Source organism: Sorex araneus, chromosome 3 (assembly GCF_027595985.1).
Source record: "Sorex araneus isolate mSorAra2 chromosome 3, mSorAra2.pri, whole genome shotgun sequence".
Lineage (NCBI taxonomy): Eukaryota > Metazoa > Chordata > Mammalia > Eulipotyphla > Soricidae > Sorex > Sorex araneus.
Window position 1 is genome coordinate 217,593,011 of NC_073304.1, and position 20,684 is coordinate 217,613,694.

The following is a 20,684-nucleotide window of genomic DNA, read 5'->3' on the forward strand; positions in this document are numbered from 1 at the left end:
TCTTCTGCCCTGGACAATTCCTACATACCCATGGGGCTTCCTGGATTTTTTGTTTGTTTTTATTTGGGGGCCACGCCCAGGGGTGTACAGGGCTGACCCAGGAGATCACACCCAGGTCAGCTGCAAGGAGGGCAAGCTCCCTGGTTACTGTGCTATCTCTGTGGCCCCTCTGAATATTACATTTTCTTTTTTGTTTGGGGGAACCTCACATTTTCTTTTTCGTTTGGGGGAAACTTACATCTCGGTGGAATACCCCTGACCTCCCCACCCGGGGGGCTGCCCTTCTCATGGAGTGATGGTATGGAGAATAGGGGGACTGGAGGGCTTACATTAGCCTTGGGGAATGGCCACTGTAGGAGAGACCCTTGAGCTAAGGCCTGCGCTAAATGAGGGAAGGAGAAAGAGGCAGAGAGCACAGCCAGGACAAAGAACCACTTGGCGTGGGGATGGAAAACAGATGTGCGTGGGGTAGAGCGAGTGAGGTGGGAGGAGAGTGGAGATGAGACTGAAGAGCTGGGAGTTCACATCCCCCTGCCTCGCACCCAGTGGCCTTCAGACATGCAGGACTACATACCTCAAAGTCTTTCCCACCCACTGATCCTTCTGCCTGGAATGTGTTCCCGGCCTTCTCTCTTTAGTAAGACTCTTCAACTCATCCTTCAAGGCCTTCAAGTCCTAAACTGTTTACGAAACCTTCTTTCAGTCTTTCACAGGATTAATCATTCTCCTTTCTGACGTCCTACAGCCTAGATGTCCCCATGGCTCTAGTCACCTGCTGACATAGAGCTCAGCTGCTTATTTACATGCCAGTCTGCTCACCAGGTAGAGTTCCCCGAGCGCCTTAGTCACCCCTGGAGTCATATTCTGGTGCCCAGCCCCGTGCCTGGCCCAGAGCAGGCATTTGTAAACGCTGTGACTGTGACTTGGCTAGTGGGTGGTACAGAACACAACTCATGGCAGATCAGAAGAAAAACAATAATAATAATTCTACGCTTATCACGTGCCTTCTCATTCACTCCCTGATTCCAGCCTGCCCACAACTTCAGGAAACAGCAGGGACAGGCCCAGTTAGGCTCTATTATGCATGGGGAGATGAGACCCAAAGGCATCTGGCTGCGAAGCATTAGGAACTTAGACCCTATCTTGTGCCTTCACTTGGGAATCAGTGCAAGCATGTAGGACCCAAGGCACATTCTGAGGCAAGAAGGCGGTGGGTTGGGTTGTAGTGGAAAATACTTCTGTGGGTGGAGAGAGATTCTTAGCTGGGGCTGAGTTGACAAACAGCCCATTGAGGAGTGCACAGGATTCACTGCCCCAGGTGGCTTCATCAGCGGCCCTAGAAACTGAGGAACCCTCCCGGAGCACCAGCCTTTTGAGAAGGTGAGTGTTCACAGCCTCGAGGACAGCAAGTGGCTATGATGACCTCAGCAAGGGAAGGCTCCCTTCTGTTGTTATGCCAACAGGAGCTTGACTATTGGGACCCTTGCAAAACTAGGCTAAGGTGGGTTTTTATCTTGAAATTTGGAGAGGTCATTTGTGGTAGGTGTGTGTGTGTTAGGGTGCGAAATCAAGCCAATAATATATTCAAGACCCTCTTCAGCTCCGTGACCTTCCAAGTCAGCAGATATTAAAAGCCCTAATGCTTATGCTATTATTGCAGATCTATTAAATCAGACTCTCTAGGGCAAGAACTCAGGCATGGGTAGTCAGTGGGCTCCTTCCAGGTGATGCCCATGGCAATCCTCTCTCCCACTCCTCCCCGTCTGCTGGGGCCGTCTAGCGACCTTCCCAAGATGGCGGCGACAGCCCGCTCGCCCGCCCGTCCGTGCGCCGACGGGGGCGGGCTCTCCGGCTGCGCCTGCGCGCAGCGTGCCTCCGCTCCCGGCTCCCTCCTCCGCTTTCCCCCGCCTCCATTTTGTTCGCGGACGCTGGGAACGGTGGGAGCAGATCCATTTCCGGGTTGGCAAAAGGGGCGGCGGCGGCGCAAAAAGGGAGCTTGCTGGGGGCCGAGCAGGAGGGGACGAAGCCCGAGTGGAGGTGGCGGAGGATTCGCTCCCGGAGCAGCCGCGGCCAGGTCAGAACGGGACCGGGGAAAGGCTGGGGTCGCCGCGCCAATGACCTGCGGACCTGAGGGGGCCGGAGGCCCGGGGCGGGGCTTGAGGAGCGAGGGGGCGCCTGGGAGGAGGGGCCTGGAGGGGGTGCGCGAGGGTCCGGGGGGCGGGGCCTGCGGGCAGGGTCCGGGGGCGGGGCCTGCGCGCCTGGCGCCGCGGGGGCGCGGGGGGCGCGAGGGAGGGGGCCGCGCTCGGGGGCTGGGCGGGGGCACGAGCGGCTGGCGGGGCCGGCCGGAAGTGGGGCTCGTGCCGGCCGCGCCGAGGGGAGGGAGCCGGTGGGTGCGCAGGAGCGGGAGCCGGGCGGGAGGACCTGTTGGGAGCCGGCGCTGCGCAGGAGGATGCTGGCGGCCAGGAGGTCGCCGGGACGAGCCGGGGCGGAGCCGCGGGCCGGGGCAGGTGCTCCCGCCCCGGAGCCGGGTTTGAGGAAGAATCCGCCGGGAATGAATGGAAGGTGGGACTGGCCGGAGGCTTCTGGTGTGAAGGGAGGGGGAGATAGAAGTCGCCGGGTTTTAGACGTGGGCAGAGGGATGGGCAGCTTGCAAGAAGCCGGAGTATGCTGGAATGCATGGTTTTTTTTTTTTTTGGAGGGACTGTCAGCTCTTCTGCTGGACCACCTCCTCTTCCCTTTCTGCTATGCTAGGTTGGCCCTAAGGTTTCTCGGTGTTTTGGGTGCCTCTCTCTCTCTCTTTAACAAATCAGTAGGCCCTCAGAGAGTTAAGGATTCTTCTAGCCTCCAGTGGATTTTGCTAAGTGACTTTGAGGCAGTCATTTGAGGCACTTTTGCCTCCGTCCCTGCTCCCGTTTTTGATTTTTTTTTTTTTTTTTTTGCTTTTTGGGTCACACCTGGTGATGCACAGGGGTTACTCCTGGCTCTGCACTCAGGAATCACCCCTGGCGGTGCTCAGGGGACCATATGGGATGCTGGGAATTGAACCCGGATCGCTGTGCTATTGCTCCAGCCCCATGCTCCCGTTTTTGAAATGCAGCTTTGGGCCCATTTGACCTCTGAAAATTGTATTAACCAGGTGGGATAATTCAGAGTGGTAGCAGGTAAGTGATCTCAGAAAACAGGATGGAGAGAATTTAAAGATGTGACTTCTCAGATCTTCTCAGCTCGACTGTGTGTGTGTGTGTGTGTGTGTGTGTGTGTGTGTGTGTGTGTCTTGGGTGAAGCAAGGTAGTTTTTCTTGAGTGAAGCTTAAATGTGAGAGAAGAGAAAGAAGTTGGAGAGAACCCCAGCTTCTCTATAGAGTGGAAAAGCAAGCCAGCAAGCAAAGATACATAGAGACAAGCAAATGAGATACAAGTTCTAGTGAGAAAGCTGGCTTTGAAGAGCAAGCTGTAATTCAGTTTTTAAATTTATGGTAGGATAATTTTAAGTAGCAAACAAAAGTCAGGTGACTGTTACATTGTAATGGCTTCATCAAGATGGGGAGAAGGAGGTTAGAGTTGGGATGAATGAAACTGATTGATGGAGAATATAGTGTTTTCTAGCCACTAGCTTCTTTTCTTTTCTTTTTTTGGTCTTCATGAACTCTTGAGAATTCATCCAAACTAGTATTTTCGATAGTTTATCCTTTTTTTCTTTTTTCCTTTTGGTCACACCTGGCGGTCCTCAGGGCTTACTCCTGGTGCTGCGTTTAGGGATCATTCCCAGAGGGCTGGGGGCCTCTGTGGATACTGAAGAACCAGTCTGGGTCAGCCGCGTTCAAGGCAGGTACTGTACCCACCGTACTATCTCTCTGGCCCCAGTTCAGCCATATTTTGGTATAGTCAGTATCTACCCATTGCTGGTTTGTGAGTACTGATGTGCTTATGGACTATTTTAGCTTTTGAAAACTTATTCCTTCTGATAAAATGTTTCCTTTGGGCATAATACTTTTAAACACTTTGCCCATAAGGTGAACTTGCTTAGAAGACTTCTGGAAGTTTGGTATTTCTTTTTTTTTTTTTTTTCCTTTGCTTCTTGGATCACACCTGGTGATGCACAGGGGTTACTCCTAGCTCTGCACTCAGGAATTACTCCTGGCAGTGCTTAGGGGACCATATGGGATGCTGGGAATCGAACCCGGGTTGGCTGCATGCAAGGCAAACGCTCTACCCGCTGTGCTATCCCTCCAGCCCCAGTTTGGCATTTCTGAGATCTGATGTGGCTTTGCTTAAGAGGACACAGTAAGTCTACCTCACATTTAATCTTAGAGTTTTTTTTTTTTTGCTTTTTTGGGGGGGTCACACCCAGCGATGCACAGGGGTCACTCCTGGCTCTGCACTCAGGAATTACCCCTGGCCGTGCTCAGGGGACCATATGGGATCCTGGGAATCAAACCCAGGTCAGCTGCGTGCAAGGCAAACGCTCTACCCTCCGTGCTATGGCTCCAGCCCCTCACACTTGACCTTAGAGTAGTGTTTATCTTGGTGGGTCCTGATTAGTTAGGTGGTGTCAATACAAAGGTGAAATGCAGGAGAAAGTGACGGTGTGGAGAACTGCGGCGTGGAGAACTGCGGCGTTTTTAAGTCAGCGAGGACTTAGGGAGAGAGGAGGCCTGTTCCTATTGAGGATCAGATTGTCAGATGTTCTTTCTTAGATCTGTTGTACTTAAGTCTGTTTTCCTGTTGCTAATTCTGAAATTTACAGGCTGTTCGCTCAGGCTGTTTCAGCAAACCAGTCTGCACACTGAAATCCAGGAAAAGCTGCCGGTTATGTAGCAGGTTACATAGTGTATATGCTTTCTTGGGGGTGGTCAAGACCTTCATGTCTGCTTCATTTCAACCTACAGTGTGTCCTTTTGACTGGCTATTTTTTGCATTTGGATCACACCTGGTGGTGCTCAGGGTTAATTACTCCTAGCTTACTTTGAGTTTAGGGTTCACTTCTGGGGCGCAGAGGACCATCTGGGGTGCTGAGGATCAAACCAATGTTAGCCACATGCAAGGAGTGCCCTACTCTCTGTACTGTCTCCAATCCTGGTTTGCTTTGGGGAACCATGTGGGGTGCTGAGGGAATTGAACCTGGCTGACCATGTGCATGGCAAGTACCCTTCCCACCATCTGTCTCTCCAGTCCCACCTGGTTTGCTTTCATGAGGACTTTGGAAATAAGTTAGGGCTCAAAGCTCTAGACTTTTGGTGTAACCTTCTTTTTAAGTTTAAAATTTTTTTTTTGATTTTTAGACCACACTTGGCGGTGCTCAGGGTTTGTTCCTGGTGGTGCTCAGGGGACAAGGCCGTATGAGATGGAACCTGGGCCTCTCACATGTTAAGCCTACACTCTAATCCGTCAAGCCTGCGCGCTCTGTCCAGCCCCAGCCCGCCTGCTTCTTTAGCATAATGATCTTGTTTCTCCGCTGCTGTGCTTAAACCAGCGCTAAGTGGGAAACAACAAATTATACCTTTTCCCCCCCTCTTAGTCTCTGGTGGACATCTTGTGTGTGTCACAGTTTGAGACCGCCATATTGAAAGGATTCTCGACTGCTTCAAATGGGGAGAGTGACACCAGCCGAGCTGAGCCCCCTGGGCCAAAGAATGGGCTCAGTCAAGGCAAAGAATAGTGACAGGGACACAGACCGGGACCTTGACACTGTTACTAACATTTTGGCAACTTGCGTCCTTTTGCCAAGTAACTTCTTTTCTTCTGGAGCGTGATTGTTGATCTCCTTCTCAAAGTAGGCTCTTGTTGCCACTGTCTTTCACACAGCTCCCTGGCAGTAGCTGGCAGGGTTCCTGCTGGCGAAACGTCTCTTGGGGGATATGTCCCAGATTAGAGTGGATGGGGTGTTCCATACAAAATGAGGTTCGGTGGGGAGCTGCTCTGCAAGGAAATAGCAGCATCGCTCTTTTTTTTTTTTTTTTTTAATTTATTTATTTTTAATTAGAGAATCACCGTGAGGGTACAGTTACAGATTTATACACTTTTGTGCTTATACTTCCCTCATACAAAGTTTGGAACCCATCCCTTCACCAGTGCCCATTCTCCACCACCCGTAAACCCAGTGTCCCTCCCACCCTCCCCAATCCCATCTCCCCCCCACCCCACCCTGCCACTGTGGCAAGGCATTCCCTTCTGTTTTCTCTCTCTAATTAGCTGTTGTGGTTTGCAATAAAGGTGTTGAGTGGCCGCTGTGCTCAGTCTCTAGCCCTCATTCAGCCCGCAACTCCCTTCCCCCACATGGCCTTAGACTACAATGTAGTTGGTGATCGCTTCTCTGAGTTGACCTTTCCCCGGAACGTGAGGCCAGCCTCGAAGCCATGGAGTCAACCTCCTGGTACTTATTTCTACAGTTCTTGAGTGTTAGTCTCCCACTCTGTTATTCTATATACCATAGATGAGAGCAATCTTTCTATGTCTGTCTCTCTCTTTCTGACTCATTTCACTCAGCATGAAACTTTTCATGCCCATCCACTTGACTACAAAATTCTTGACCTCCTTTTTTCTAACAGCTGCATAGTATTCCATTGTATAGATGTACCAAAGTTTCCTCAACCAGTCATCCGTTCTGGGGCATTCGGGTTTTTTCCAGATTCTGGCTATTGTAAACAGTGCTGCGATGAACATACATGTGCAGATGTTGTTTCGATTGTACTTTTTGCAGCATCGCTCTTGACTCGGTGTTCTTGCCCTCCGTTCTCAGTTCAGATCTGTTCCTCATTCATCTGGCATTTGGATTCTGAATCATTGCCTTGGCCCAGCTTTGAAAGTTTAGGGTACTGAGGAAGAGACTTGCCTGATTCGTACTCAGCCTTTGCGTCTGGGGAGCTAGAACTTCGGGGTATTATTATGGAGGGTACCGAAAGATGCCCAGAACTCCTTGGGTTAGGAAAACTGATTTGAAGCAAAACAGTCTCAGCTCTCAAGATTTTTGTTTGTTTGTGGGCCATGTTTGTTTGTTTGCAATGCTTAGGGGTTACTCCTGGCAGTGCTTGGGGCATGCCATATGGAATTCTGGGGATTGAACCTGGGTGAGGCAAACACCCTACATGCTGTACTACCACCCTGGCCCCTCAGCTTTCAGAGTTTGACTTAACATGTGGAAAGAGGCGCTGTAGTGATAGTACAGTAGGTAGGGCTTTTGCCTTGCAGGTGGACAACTCAGCACCGCATATGGTTCCCCTGTGCACCGCCAGGAGTAATTTCCTGAATACAGAACCAGGAGTAACCCTTGAGCATCACCAGGTGTGACCCAAAAAGCCAAAAAAAAAACCCCCCAAAAAAACCAAAAACCCCAATCATGTGGAAACAGGACTGGCAAGACAGTAGAGGGGTTAAGGTACTTGCTATGCACAGTGCTGACCCTAGTTTGATTCCCTGCACTGCCTACGGTTTCCTGAGGACCACTGGATGTAATCCCTGAGCACAGCTGGCCCAAAAGCCCAAAAACAAAACAAAACAAAAAATAATAATAATAAGGGCTGGAGTGATAGCACAGCGGGTAGGGCGTTTGCCTTGCACGCGGCCGACCCGGGTTCGATCCCCAGCATCCCATATGGTTCCCTGAGCACCGCCAGGAGTGGTTCCTGAATGCATGAGCCAGGAATGACCCCTGTGCATTGCCGGGTGTGACCCAAAAAGCAAAAAAAAAAAAATAATGATAATAATATAATAATAATAATAAGAAGAAGAAGAAGTGAAAAGAGCCAGTGTAGGCAAACAAGTTATCAAAAAGGGAAGCCAGGAATTGGCTTCTAACTTGCCATTTGAGCTTGGCAAGGTTACGACCATTTAATATGACTGTTCTGCATACTTAGTTCTGCTTAGTAAATGCCCTTTCAGTGTGCGCTTACTTAGTAAATAATACCCTTCTGTCTCAGGTGATAATTAGTTGAAGGTAACTGTGTCTTCCATAGATTGTAGGATGGGTTATGAAAACCATTTCTTGTAGTGGAGGGCCCTGGTTTTTGTAAAATTGGAACTAGCTCCCCGATGAACCCTCTTGATTGGTGGTCCTGGTTTCAACTTTCTCCTGCCATCATTTGTCTAGGGTTTTCTGTTCCTGATAATGCAGGTTCAGATCCAAAGAGGTTCTTTTTTTTTTTTTTTTTTTTTTCTGTTGTCAGCGTGGTGCCAGAGGATTGCACTTACTGTGGTGCTGAGATTTGAAGCGGGGGACCGTGTGGTGCTGGGGATTGAACCTGGGACTACAGCATGCAAAGCCTGTGCACCTCCCTTTGAGCCATCTCCGTGATCTGACAAAAGTTTCTTTAAATTATATTTCAGCCACTGTGGTTTATAGTACCATACTGTCAATGGTAGGGCTTCGTGCTACATTCCAGCACCACACCCGCCACGCGAGTGCCTGTTTCCCTGCACTTTTGTCTCAGCTGACATTTTTGAGCTGTGTCTATGTGCCAGGCTCTGTGTTGGGCGCTTTAGAGACTGCACTGAACGAGACCAATCCAGCCGTGCGCCTGGGGCACTGGGGTTGCAGCGGGGAGACATCTCCCAGGGATCCTCGCTGGGGCTGTTAGTGCTCTTGTGACGGTGAGGGGAAGCCTGACGTGGGCCGCTCAGGAGGGTTCCTGAGGACTGACTGGCTCTAGGCATTGAACTCAGAGCCTCATGCATTTGAAGCACTGTATTTTTGTTTGTTTGTTTTTACTTTCTGGGTCACAAACAGCGATGCTCAGGGGTGACTCCTGACTTTGCACTCAGGAATTGCTCCTGGTGGTGCTTGGGAGACCATATGGGATGCTGGGAATCGAACCCTGGTCGGCTTCATGCAAGGCAAACACCCTGCCCACTGTGTTATTGCTCCAGCCCCAGCACTTTTTTTTTAAATCAATTTTTTTATTTTTTTAATTTTTTATTTTTTTGCTTTTTTTTGGGTCACACCCGGCGATGCACAGGGGTTACTCCTGGCTCTGCACTCAGGAATTACTCCTGGCGGTGCTCAGGGGACCATATGGGATGCTGGGAATCGAACCCGGGTCGGCCACGTGCAAGGCAAACGCCCTACCCGCTGTGCTATTGCTCCAGCCCCTAAATCAATTTTTTAAGCACTTACTTCACCATATCCCAGCCCCTAGGCTGTATATCTCAATACAAAGGAGTCAGCAGTTCAAAGGCCATTGTTACTGAATATATGAAAACTTGTGTTGGGGCCACACCATTGGTGTTTGGGGCAACTCCCACTGATACGCAGGTTCAGATCCAAAGGTTTTTTCTGTTGTCGATGTGGTGCTGGAGGATTGCACTTTACTGTGGTGCTGGGACTTGAAGGGGGGACCGTGTGATGCTGAGGTGGGTGGGCGGGGAAACCCTGTGTCTCTGTGGTTGAACCCGGGGCTCAGGTGAGGCAAGTATGCACTCCAGCCCTTTGAAATACCTTCCCATCCCAGAAAGTTTTTGTTTTGTTTTTTGAGCCACACCTGGTTCTGCTCAGGATTTACCCTGGCTCTGTGCTTGGGGATTACTCCTGGCATGGCTTGGGGAACCATATGGGGTACTGGGGGTTGAACCTAGCCTTGTACAAGGCAAATGCCCTACCCACTGCCCTATCGCACTCCAGCCCAGCCATAACAGCACTTTTATCTGCAGGTGTATTGACTCCTTGCGGGGTGGGGCAGATTGAGCCATACCTAGTGGTGCTGCTTCTGGCTTTGTGCTCAAGGGTCACACCTGGGTGGTGGTGGTGGCGGGGTGTGGTCAGGTGACCATATGGAGTGCCAGAGATCAGACCTGAGCTGAGCATGTGCAGTGCAAGCACCTTAACCTCTGGACTCCCTGACCCGAAGTGTATTGGCTTTTATTCTGAAGCAGTCGTAGTCGTCACAGCCCAGATAGGCCTGTGTGATTTAGTACCTTTCTTGTGTAATTGCATTCGCTTGCCCCGTTTTCATAACTTAAAGTAGACTCTTGATTTAGCAGCCTATTGCTAGTGATAAAAGGATGAAAATGTGCAACATTTCCCAGCATTTGAGTAAAGGGCAGCTGTGTTTCTGGTGGCTTAAGGGTACTAGAGAGAGAAGAGAAATTGCCTGACAAGGAAAGTCACAGTTTAGCTATTCCATTATCTGTGGTGAGTTGGGACTTGATCTATGAAAAGAAGCACAGCACTTCTTTCCATGTGGTTTGGACCAACATTTTATAAAGCATCTGCTTCAGTTTTCTTTTTCACCTTTTTTTGGGGAGGGGGTCGTGTGTGTGTGTGTGTGTGTGTGTGTGTGTGTGTGTGTGTGTATGCGCATGCACGCCACATCTACTGGTGTGGGAGCTATTCCTAGTATAGTGCTTGGGGGACCAAACCTGGGGCTTCTACATGCTAAGCCTGTACTCCAGCCCTTTTGACCATCTCCCCATCCCTGAAGCCTTTTCTTTTTCTTTCTTTAAGAAAAAATTTTGTATTGTACCTGGCAATACTCAGGGGTTGCTCCTGGCTCAGCACTCCGGAATTAGTCCTGGCGATGTTGGGGCCATACGTGATTCTGGAACATTTTTTTTTGGGAGGGGGGGGGTCACACCTGGCAATACACAGGGTTGTTCCTGGCTCTGCACTCAGAGCCCTGGCGGTGCTCAGGGGACCATATGGGATGCTGGGAATCGAACCCGGGTCGGCCGCATGCAAGGCAAATGCCCTCCCTGCTGTGCTATCTCTCCAACCCCTGGGGATTGGAACTTTTAAAGATATGTTTGACAACAGATATTGTTTCTGCTTTTTCAGTTAATTCCATAAAATTGAAAAGTCTTAAGAAGCTAACATAATTGACTTTCAGAATTATCCCTATGTTTGCTTTTGGTCAGGTTTCTTTCTCTTTTCTTTTTTTTTGGTTTTGGGCCACACCGGACTCTGTTCAGGGCTTACTTCTGACTCTGCGCTCAGGGATCACTCCTGTGTGCGGGGTTAAACTCTACAGCTGCGTGCAAGACAAGCTTCCTAACTGCATACATGTACTCTGTCTCGGACTCCTTGGTTGAGATTTCTTACCTTGGCTTGAATTTTCTCCACATACGTGACCTGTGGCGGAGTGAGCTCGGGTTGTGAGTGTTGTTTATAACACTTGGCTGTGGCAGACATTTAGGCCATGTTAGGCAATCTGCTGCCATTAGAGTTGAGTCTGGATACAAGTTGTAGCAACAAGCAGAATAACCTTTTAATTACTTCTGTTTGTTCAGGATTTTCTGCATTGGTAACTGCACCATTATTGACAGTGCTAGAAGCTGTGGTCAGTTTGAAACTATTTTGCTTGTCAGTATTAGAATTCATTTGACTTACAGTAGTTCGATGATTTATCAAAGTAGTAAGAGTATGATACTATTTTTATTTGTTTATGGGACCATAGCCAGTGGTTTTCGGGGCTTACTTGTGGTTTAGCACTCAGGGGTTACTCTTGGCAGGGGAACCATATAAGGTGCTGGGGATTGAACCTGGGTTGGCTGTGTGCTATCTTTCTGGCCCAGGTATATATGTAAATATATGATACTATTTTTGAGTCATACCTGGTGGTGCTCAGAGGGCAACTTCTAGCTCATTACTCAAGGGCTGCTTATGGTGGCAATAGAAGTAAAAAGCTCTTTGTTAATGAGTTGTTTATCCAGAACAACTCACTAGAGGGGTGTATATTTTGAGGTCTTGCATGTGCTCAGTGCTAGAGCGAGAGAGAGAGCTCAGCTATGCGGGCTGGGGATGGAACCAGAATTGGCCATGTGCAGGGCTTAGCAGTCTACTTATGTTTTAGCCCCTCCTACATCGCTTCATCCTGTATCGAATGCCTCAACCTTCAACTTTTTTTTTTCTTCTTGGGTCACAGCTGGTGATGCACAGGGGTTACTCCTGGTTCTACACTCAGGAATTACTCCTGGCAGTGCTCGGGGGACCATATGGGATGCTGGGATTCGAACCCGGGTCGGCCGCGTGCAAGACAAACGCCCTACCCGCTGTGCTGTGGCTCCAGACCCCTGCCTCAACCTTCAAGCCTTTTCCAAGATTTTTCTGGTGGGATCTGCTAACTTCTTTCCTCTGCAACATTTTGGCTTTTTCCCTTCTGTGAAATTTTCTCTAGTGCACCTGCTTCTGAGCCTCTAGAATTTTGTTGACATCTCTCACTTTGCTCTTGTCTCCTTTACTATTTATTTTCTTGGTTTCTTAAGATTTGAATTCCCTTTGGCGTAATTTTAATGGTATATTAATGAGAGAACATTGCAGCCAGCGTATTTGAGTTCACGCAGTATATTCTTAGCTCTCCTCTGCACTGTGCATCTGTGCTGATTGACGCCATTGAGGGCAGTGCTATTCCAGACCTCCCTGCCACCAAATGTCAGTTAAGATACCCGTTGAACTTGGACTCCCAGCCTACAAGCACTCTGGTTTTCGAGGCCTGACTGACTGCATGGATGGCACACCATGCAAGCTGAAAGTGTAGAGTTCACCCTCCCCCCAGGGCTCCCCGTGTGTTCACGTGGTCCTGGCAGCCTGCTCTTGAAGCCTGGTGCCGCTGCTGTCCATGATCCTGACCATTGGAGAGATTCCTGGTGGCACAACAGCTGGATATGCATGTACACCATAACTAAAGTAGCATGACTTGCCCGAGTACCGCTAAAGGCTGTGCGGACCGTGGTCAGGAAGTGCCATCCCCAGCCAGCATGTGTGTGGGCACTGGGGCCAAGTATGCAAGTGGCATAGCCAGGGGAACTTGTGACAGCCTTTGACCTATTTTTTTTTTTTTCAGTTTTGGGGCCATACCTGTCTTCCTAGGGTCAATTTTTTTTTTTTTTTTTTGCTTTTTAGATTACACCTGGCGATGCACAGGGGTAACTCCTGGCTCTGCACTCAGAAATCACCCCTGGTGGTGCTCAGGGGACCATATGGGATGCTGGGAATCGAACCCGGGTCGGCCGCATGCAAGGCAAACGCCCTACCCTCTGTGCTGTCACTCCAGCCCCTCCTAGGGTCAATATTTTTTAAATTTCGTTTTTGGATCACACCAGGTGTGCTCAGGTCTTATTCCTCGCTTGTCACTCAGAAATTACTCCTGGTGGTGATACTTGGGGGACCATATAGGTTGCTGGGGATCAAACCCAGGTCAGCTGCCAGGTCATCTGTGTACCAGGCAAGCAGGACCAGCTGTACTATTGTTCTGGCCCTTTTTTTCTTTTTTTTTTAATCACTCAGATACAAAGTTTCAAAGTTGTTTATGATTGTGTTCCAGTCATACAGTGTTCCAGCACCCATCCTTCACCAGTGTGTATTTCCCACCACCAGCCTGGGGTCAGCTTTGAATTTAGTACTCTGGGATTACTCCCAGTGGTGCTTGGGAGACCACGTAGGGCCAGGGTTGAGTCAAGCACGCCCTCCAGAGCCAAGACACAGGGTAGGGTTTAAGGTGCCTGCCTTGCATGTGGCTGACCTGAGTTCGACCCTGGCAGTGCATGGTTCCCTGAGCACTGCTGGGAAGTTGTAACCCTCAATCTGTGGTGTAGCAGGAAATCACCTGTAGGGAGGGGCATAGGCAACAGAACTACCAAACACAAATAGTGAACCTGCCAGGGTAACACTTGGAACATGTGGACTGCACTGGGGATCAGACTCGGGGTCTGAACAAGGCAGGTTTAGCCATGGAGGGAGCCATCTCCTGGATTTCCTTTCTGGTTTCGGTCCAGACCCAGTGGTGCCCAGGTTTGGCTCTGTGCCCTGGGGTTCCTCCAGGTGGTGCTCAGAGAACTCACAGTATTAGGGATTGAACTTGGGCCATGCAAAACACATGTGCTAATACTTTGAACTATCTCGAAGTCCTGCCCCCCAGCATCATGGGGTATGCCCCCAACCTAGTAGAAACCAAAAGCCAACAGTTTTAGAGAATGAAGTCACAGAACAGTGCTAAATCTTTGTTCAGGCTCATTGTTGGCCTCTGTCTCTCTAGGAGATCTCTGTCCAGCCTGCCCAGACTGTCTGCACACCCCACCTGTCCAGTCTTGGTGCTTTCAGGGTGGCCGGAGGGCAGGGGAGCGGGACTGTGCGGGGTGAGGGCTCCTTGACTCTGTTTAGGAAGATTTTCAGACATTTAAAAAAAATTATCTTTTAAGGTTTTTTTTTTTAAATTTTTTTCCCCATTTATTTATTTATTTATTGATTTTTTATTTATTATTTTTTTGGTTTTTGGGTCACACCTGGCGATGCACAGGGGTTACTCCTGGCTCTTCACTCAGGAATTACCCCTGGCGGTGCTCAGGGGACCATATGGGATGCTGGGATTTGAACCCGGGTCGGGTGTGTGCAAGGCAAACGCCCTATCCGCTGTGCTATCGCTCCAGCCCCCCCATTTATTTTTTTGATTCTTAGACATCTTTGTTTAGGAAGATTTTCAGACATTTAAAAAAAATTATCTTTTAAGGTTTTTTTTAAATTTTTTCCCCATTTTTTTTTTTTGATTCTTAGACATTTATAATTTCTTCTGTGTTGGTGCTGGGGATCTAACCAGGGTTTGCTGCGTGCATGACTGGTGCCCCAACCCCCTGTTCTGTCCCCCCAGTCCTGATTTTAAAAATTTTATTTAGGGTTTTAGGGGCCATACCTTATGGTGCTCAGGGGCTATTCCTGCTCTGGGCTCAGGCATTACTCCTGGTAGTGCTTGGGAATCATTTGTGGTGATGGTACCTGGGGTGGGTTGAGTGTAAGGCAAGAACCTCTCCCCCATACTCTGACCTCAGTTTGCTAACGTTTTATTTCATTATTTTTCTTTGTTTGTTTTTGGGCCACACTTGGCAGTGCTCAGGGGTTATTACTCCTGATTCTGCATTCAGGAATCATTTCTGGCAGTGCTCAGGGGACCATATGGGATGCCAGGGATCGAGCCCAGGTTGGATGCGTGCAAGGCAAAGGCCCTCTCCACTGTGCTATCGCTCTGTCCCCGGCATTAGTATGTTTTCCTTGTAGACAGAAGCAAGTTGATGGGGCCCCCTCTCCTGTAATCCCGGGACACAAGGAGGCCTGTTCCGAATTCTGTGTAGTTTTCGGGTAATTGGAAGCACCTGTTTGGCTTTCGCTGTCAGTTTCCTAGACTGGCCTATGCTCTCAGGTAACTCCCTGCTCTTCTCCTGTGTCAGGGACCCGCAGCGCCTGAGCTGGGTGCCGTCATGCCCCTGTGCGCCCGGCCTCCTCGCCCTCCTCCCCCCTTCTCTCCTTTTCAGGAACCAAGTTGATGGGCAGGTGAAGACAGATAGATTACCATCTGGTGACTTTTGACCCTGGAAGGCTTCCAGTTAGTCCCTGTCCCTGCCTACCTGCACTTAAATCCTGTGGGACTGAGATCACTCACTGAACCTCGATTGGCTGTAGGTGTGAAGCTCTTGCTTCACAGACTTTTTTTGTTGTGTTTTTTTTCTAGGCCACACCTGCTGTGCTCAGGGCTTCCTCCTGGCGCTCTGCTTAGGGATTGCTCCTGGTGGGGTGCCCCTTAGCCACTAGACTGTCTCTGGCCTCGTCGAGAGGATGCTCTGTATTATTGGCACGTTGGACGAGAGGGATACCCCCTGGTCTGTAGATTGCATGTTCACTGGCTCTCTTGCTCTTATCTGATTCATGAAGCTTATTCCCCACTCGGGAGTTTTCATTTGCTCTCTGTTAATTCTTTTTGAAAGACTTTACCCAGAGTTTTCATGAAGAGAATTCTTTGGTGAGCCACCCTCCAACGCCCAACCTGCAATCTTACATCAAAACCACTGCTCTACCTACTTTCTTTTTCCTTTTTTTTTTTTCTGTTTTGGGGTCACACCCAGCAATGTTCAGGGGTTACTCTGGATCTGCACTCAGGCATCAACCCTGGTGATGCTTGGGGACCATATGCCGTATGGGATGCTGGGGGTCTGACCTGTGTTGGCTGCATGCAAGGCAGACACCGTATGTGTTGTACCATCACTCCAGCCCCTCCACCCTACTTTCACACTTGCCCTTCATGGCACCCTCTCTCTGTTTTTATCAGTAACTGAGGTGCTGAGATTATGTTTTTTTTCTTTGCTTATATCTTTTCTCGCGGCGAAAGAGAAGAAAGAGAGAAAGAGAAAAGAGCTATAGCACAGCGGGTAGGACGTTTATCTTGCATGCAGACGACCCGGGTTCGATTCCTCTGCTCCTCTTGGAGAGCCCGGCAAGCTATCCAGAGTATCTCGCCTCCGTGGCAGAGCCTGGCAGGCTACCCATGGCGTATTCGATGTGCCAAACAAGTCTCACAGTGGAGTCATTACTGGTGCCCGCTCGAGCAAGTCGATGAGCAACAGGACGACAGTGATACAGTGATAATCTTTTCTGAATTGACCACTTGATCTCTAGTCCCCTGCTTTCAGTGAGTTTGACTGCAGGAGGGTCTGAACCCAGTACTGGTCCCTCTATAACCAAGTAACTGAGCCATATCTTTTCTAGAATTAAGTGTAAGATTGTAGAAATTTGTCTTATTCAGTTTCTGGAGCAGCATTAATCAACCTCAAACTCTTGACTTTTTGCGGGGAAGGAGTCATACCTGCTGATGCTCAGGAGTACTCCTGGCTCTACACTCAGTAATTATGCCTAGCATTGCTTGGGGGACCATTTGGGATGCCAGGCATCTAACCCCACTTGAGTGCATGCAAGGCAAACACCTACTCAGGAATTATTCAGAAAATATTCCTGGCAGTATTTAGGGGACCATATGGAACCCATGCTTGCCACATGCAAGGCAAGTACCCTTGCACGCTGTCCTATTTCTTCAGCCCCTGCTGAGGGTTTTGTTTTGGGGTCACACCTGGCAATGCTCAGGAGTTAACTCCTAGCTCTATGCTTAGAAATAATCCCGGTGAAGGTCCCTGCTTGAGGAACCATATGAGGTGCTGGGGATTGAACCTGGGTTGACCTTATGTCAGGTAAACGCTCCACCTGCTGTATTATTGCTCTAGTCCTTCTCGAGTCCCCCTTTTAAAAAGTTATTGTGGGGGCGACTCCTGAAGGTACTCAGGAGATCATGGGTTGCCAGGGATCAACCCCAGAGCCTTGAATATCTAGGACACATGCTGTCCCACTGGGCCATATTCCTGGCCGACACCCTTGTTTCTGGGTGCCAGTAGTACCTGTAGTAGTGACAGTGTGTGTTCTAGACATTGGCAAACATCTCCTTGGAGGCAAAATCACTCTTGCCGAGAACATAGTTACAGAATAGTGCTTTGACACCTAGTGAATTTATCATCATAATTATTTATTGAATTGATTCAGTGGGGTATATGCTCAGTAAATCTTTTTTTGGATGAATTCAGGGAAGAATGAAGCAGTAAAGTGCTCAGGAGCACTGGGCTGTGCATAGCCTTGTGTTTCTTCCTCCCTCTTATGGTAGGCACCTCCATTCGTCTGTCTGCCCTGCTCCCTGCACCGTGATCCATAGGTCAGTGTTTGCTGCCACCACTTAGACTTGCAAGCTCTTTCAGCCAGTGTAGCTCTTAAATTTACATTATTCAGCTCAACAGGTCACTAGTGAGCATCTCCGCTATGCTGTAAAAGAACAGGAGAGGGCTGGAGAGACCATACGGCTGGTGGAGCGCTTCCCTTGCATGCATCTGACTCTGATTCAATCCCTGATGCCCCACATGGTCCCCCATCAGAGTGATCCCTGGGCACAGAGCCAGGAGTAAGCCCTGAGTACCACTGGATATTGCAAAAAAAAAGAAAAAAAAAAAAAGGAACCCTCCCCCCCTCAAAAAAAAACAAAACAAAACTAGAGACCTATGGGACGTTGTGTAAAGTGGATGTTGCTACAGAAAATGTTTAAAATTTGACTTAGTTCAGCTTGAATTTTTTTTTTTTCTCTTTGGGTCACACCCAGTGATGCTCAGGGGTTACTCCTGGCTCTGCACTCAGAAATTACTCCTGGTGTGCTCTGGGGACCGTAAGGGATGCTGGGAATCAAATCCAGGTTGGCCTCGTGCAAGGCAAATGCCCTCCCCACAGTGCTATCGCTCCAGCCCCTCAGGGTGATGTTTGACTGGTACTTAAGGGCAAACATTAGAGGCTTTGAGTCTTGTTAAGTGCTTATCAGGACGGGGTGAAATTGCATCTGAGTTTGGAATCGTTTTTATTGAAAAACCTTTATTATTTCAAGCTAGAGTAGGGGCTGGAGCGACAGCACAGCGGGTTGTGCATTTGCCTTGCACCCGACTGACCCCGGTTCAATTCCCAGCATTTCATATGGTTCCCCGAGCACTGCCAGGAGTAATTCCTGAGTGCATGAGCCAAGAGTAACCCCTGTGCATCGCTGGGTGTGACCAAAAAGAAAAAAAAAGCTAGATTAAAACTGATAAAATGCCTATTTTTTTGGACAGGAGGTAGGATTTATTTTAATGGGTCGGGAGGAGGGGCGGGCTCTCAGGAGCGCAGTGCCCACCACCTGGCTAGAGTGCTGTACTTAGACGCGTATGTGACCCCACAGCCCTCTGGGGTGTGCCACTTCTCAGTCTTAGAGTCATCTGCGTTAAACACAGTGCAGCCCAAAGGGGCTGAGCAGATAATACAGTGGGCAGGTGCTCGTCTTGTACACGGCCAACCTGAGTTCCATCCCCAGAGTTGGATGGTTGCCTTAGTACCAGGAGTAATTCCTGAGTGCAGAGCCAGGAGTAACCCTTGAGCATTGCTGGGCATGACCCCCAAACAAAACACCCCTCCCCCCAAAACAAAACAAAACCCAAATGTGGTACAGACCCACTTCTTGGATTTGGCACAGCCCTACTTCTGGAGGCTTGGGAACTTGAACTTGGCCCAGAGTAGAGCCTCAGTATTCTGCTCTTTGAGACTTGGTTTGGATGGAATTGGTGACTTGGCTGATGGAGGCCTTCAGCCATCCAAATGCGCCCTCAGCAGTTGGAGCTAAGATAGGAACTGTGTGAGAGTAGCTTTGAATGGCCAACACAAAGGACTGTCCTCAAGGGCCTTAGAGACTGCTACACAAGCCACAATCTGCATTTCCTGCCTCAGGGAGGCTGTCACCAATAAGCCCCTTGGTGGTTTATTTGTTCTGGGGAGGAGGGAGGGAGGGCACACTCCTTGGTGCTCAAGGTTTCCTTTTGGCTCTGTGCCCAGGGGATGATGAGGGACCGTCATGGAGCAGGGGTTCTAACCCAGGTTGGACTTGTGCAGGGTAACCTCCCTCCCTGCTGTACTGCCTCACTGGCCCTGTGTGATACTTACAGGATTAATTAAGGTCCTCCAAACTTTGCTGAGGAAGGCTCCTATTAAGGTCAGGTTGGGTTCTTTTTTTCCCTTGTGGGATTTTCCCTTGTGTACTTTGATATAAAAGCTATAATTCATTCTGTAATCAAAGCTGAAATAAAAAAGAAATGTGTTACCTAATGTCTTTTGCAGGAAAATTGATAGCACAAGATTTAGGGTTGGTTTTATTTAGGTTATTTATTTATTTTGGGTTTGGGGCAACCCCCAATGATGCTCAGGAGTTACTCTTGACTTGATACTCAGGAATTACCCCTGGAGGTGCTGGGAGACCATGTGGGATGGGGGGGTGGTCAACCTGATCGACTGTTTGAAGGGCAAAGGCTCTACCCACTGTACTATTGCTCTGGCCACTAGGTTTGTTTTTTTTTTAAATAATTTGCAGGGGTTGGAGCAATAGCACAATGGGTAGAGTACGTGCGGCCAACCCCGTGTTCAGTTCCCCAGATTCACGCTCTGAACACTGCCAGGGGCAGGGGTGGCCTCTAAATAAAGAGTAAAATAATAGCTCGCAGTTGAAATACAAATTTTTCTAACAGTGGAATGCCATTTGAATGAAGGCCCCAAATTGAGTAGCTAAAGATACCTCATGTACCATTGTAAGTATGTGGAAAAAACATCAACTAAATTGGGTTCTTCCTTTGTCCCATGTAAAAAGCAATAGTTGGTGTCTTTATTCTTTTAAATACAAAGCAAGGCTTGTTGGAAAGTAGACAGGAAAGGAAAGGAAACTCCCCAGATGGGGAGGGACTCAGTATAAAACTAAGTTCTGGTTGGTGTCTTTTACTCAAGAAATTTACTTTTAAAGGGTAGTAATATTTGGAATTAAATGTTTGGAAGCTGAGTAGAAAAAAACGGGAGTTGCGGGGCTGGAGCGATAGCACAGCGGGGAGGGCGTTTGTCTTGCACTCGGCCAACCCGGGTTTGATTCCCAGCATCCTATATGGTCCCCTGAGCACTGCCAGGGGTAATTCCTGAGTGCAGAGCCAGAAGTGATCCCTGTGCATTGCCGGGTGTGACCCAAAAAAGCAAAAATAAATAAATTAATTAAATTAAAATAAATTGGGAATTGCGGGGGACCACACCGGTGATGCTCAGGGGTTACTCCTGGATTTGCAGTCAGTACTCCTGGAAGGGCTCGGGGGACCATGCGGGATGCTGGGATTGAACCTGGTTGAGCCACTTGCATGGCAAGTGCCCTACCTCGCTGTGCTATCTTCCAGCCCCTCGTAGAAAAAATGTTTCTGCATTTTGAGAAAGAGGAAAGCAGTTTGCTTGAATTTTATGACTGATGTGCCTGAATTCTGTGGTAAATTTGGCATTGGGAAGTTTGAAGTAATGCTCTGACATCTTTTTTTCAAAGAAACTGATTCATAAGGCTGTGAAAGCTTATGATATCATGGTCT

General features: G+C 48.9%; 1 protein-coding gene across 4 annotated transcripts in view; it reads left to right on the top strand.

Moving 5' to 3' along the window:
• The first annotated feature begins 1,919 nt into the window (after positions 1-1,919).
• WIPF2 (WAS/WASL interacting protein family member 2) overlaps positions 1,920-20,684 on the top strand; it is a 43,225-nt gene continuing 24,460 nt past the window's right edge. The window contains exons 1-2 of one of the 4 annotated variants that reach the window (XM_055130717.1): positions 1,928-2,074; positions 3,731-3,828. The gene's annotated coding sequence lies outside the window, so the exon portion shown is untranslated. Of the gene's footprint in view, positions 2,075-2,288; positions 2,563-3,730; positions 3,829-20,684 lie in introns of those variants that run through there. The other 3 variants (XM_055130716.1, XM_055130714.1, XM_055130715.1) reach the window with 3 other exon arrangements.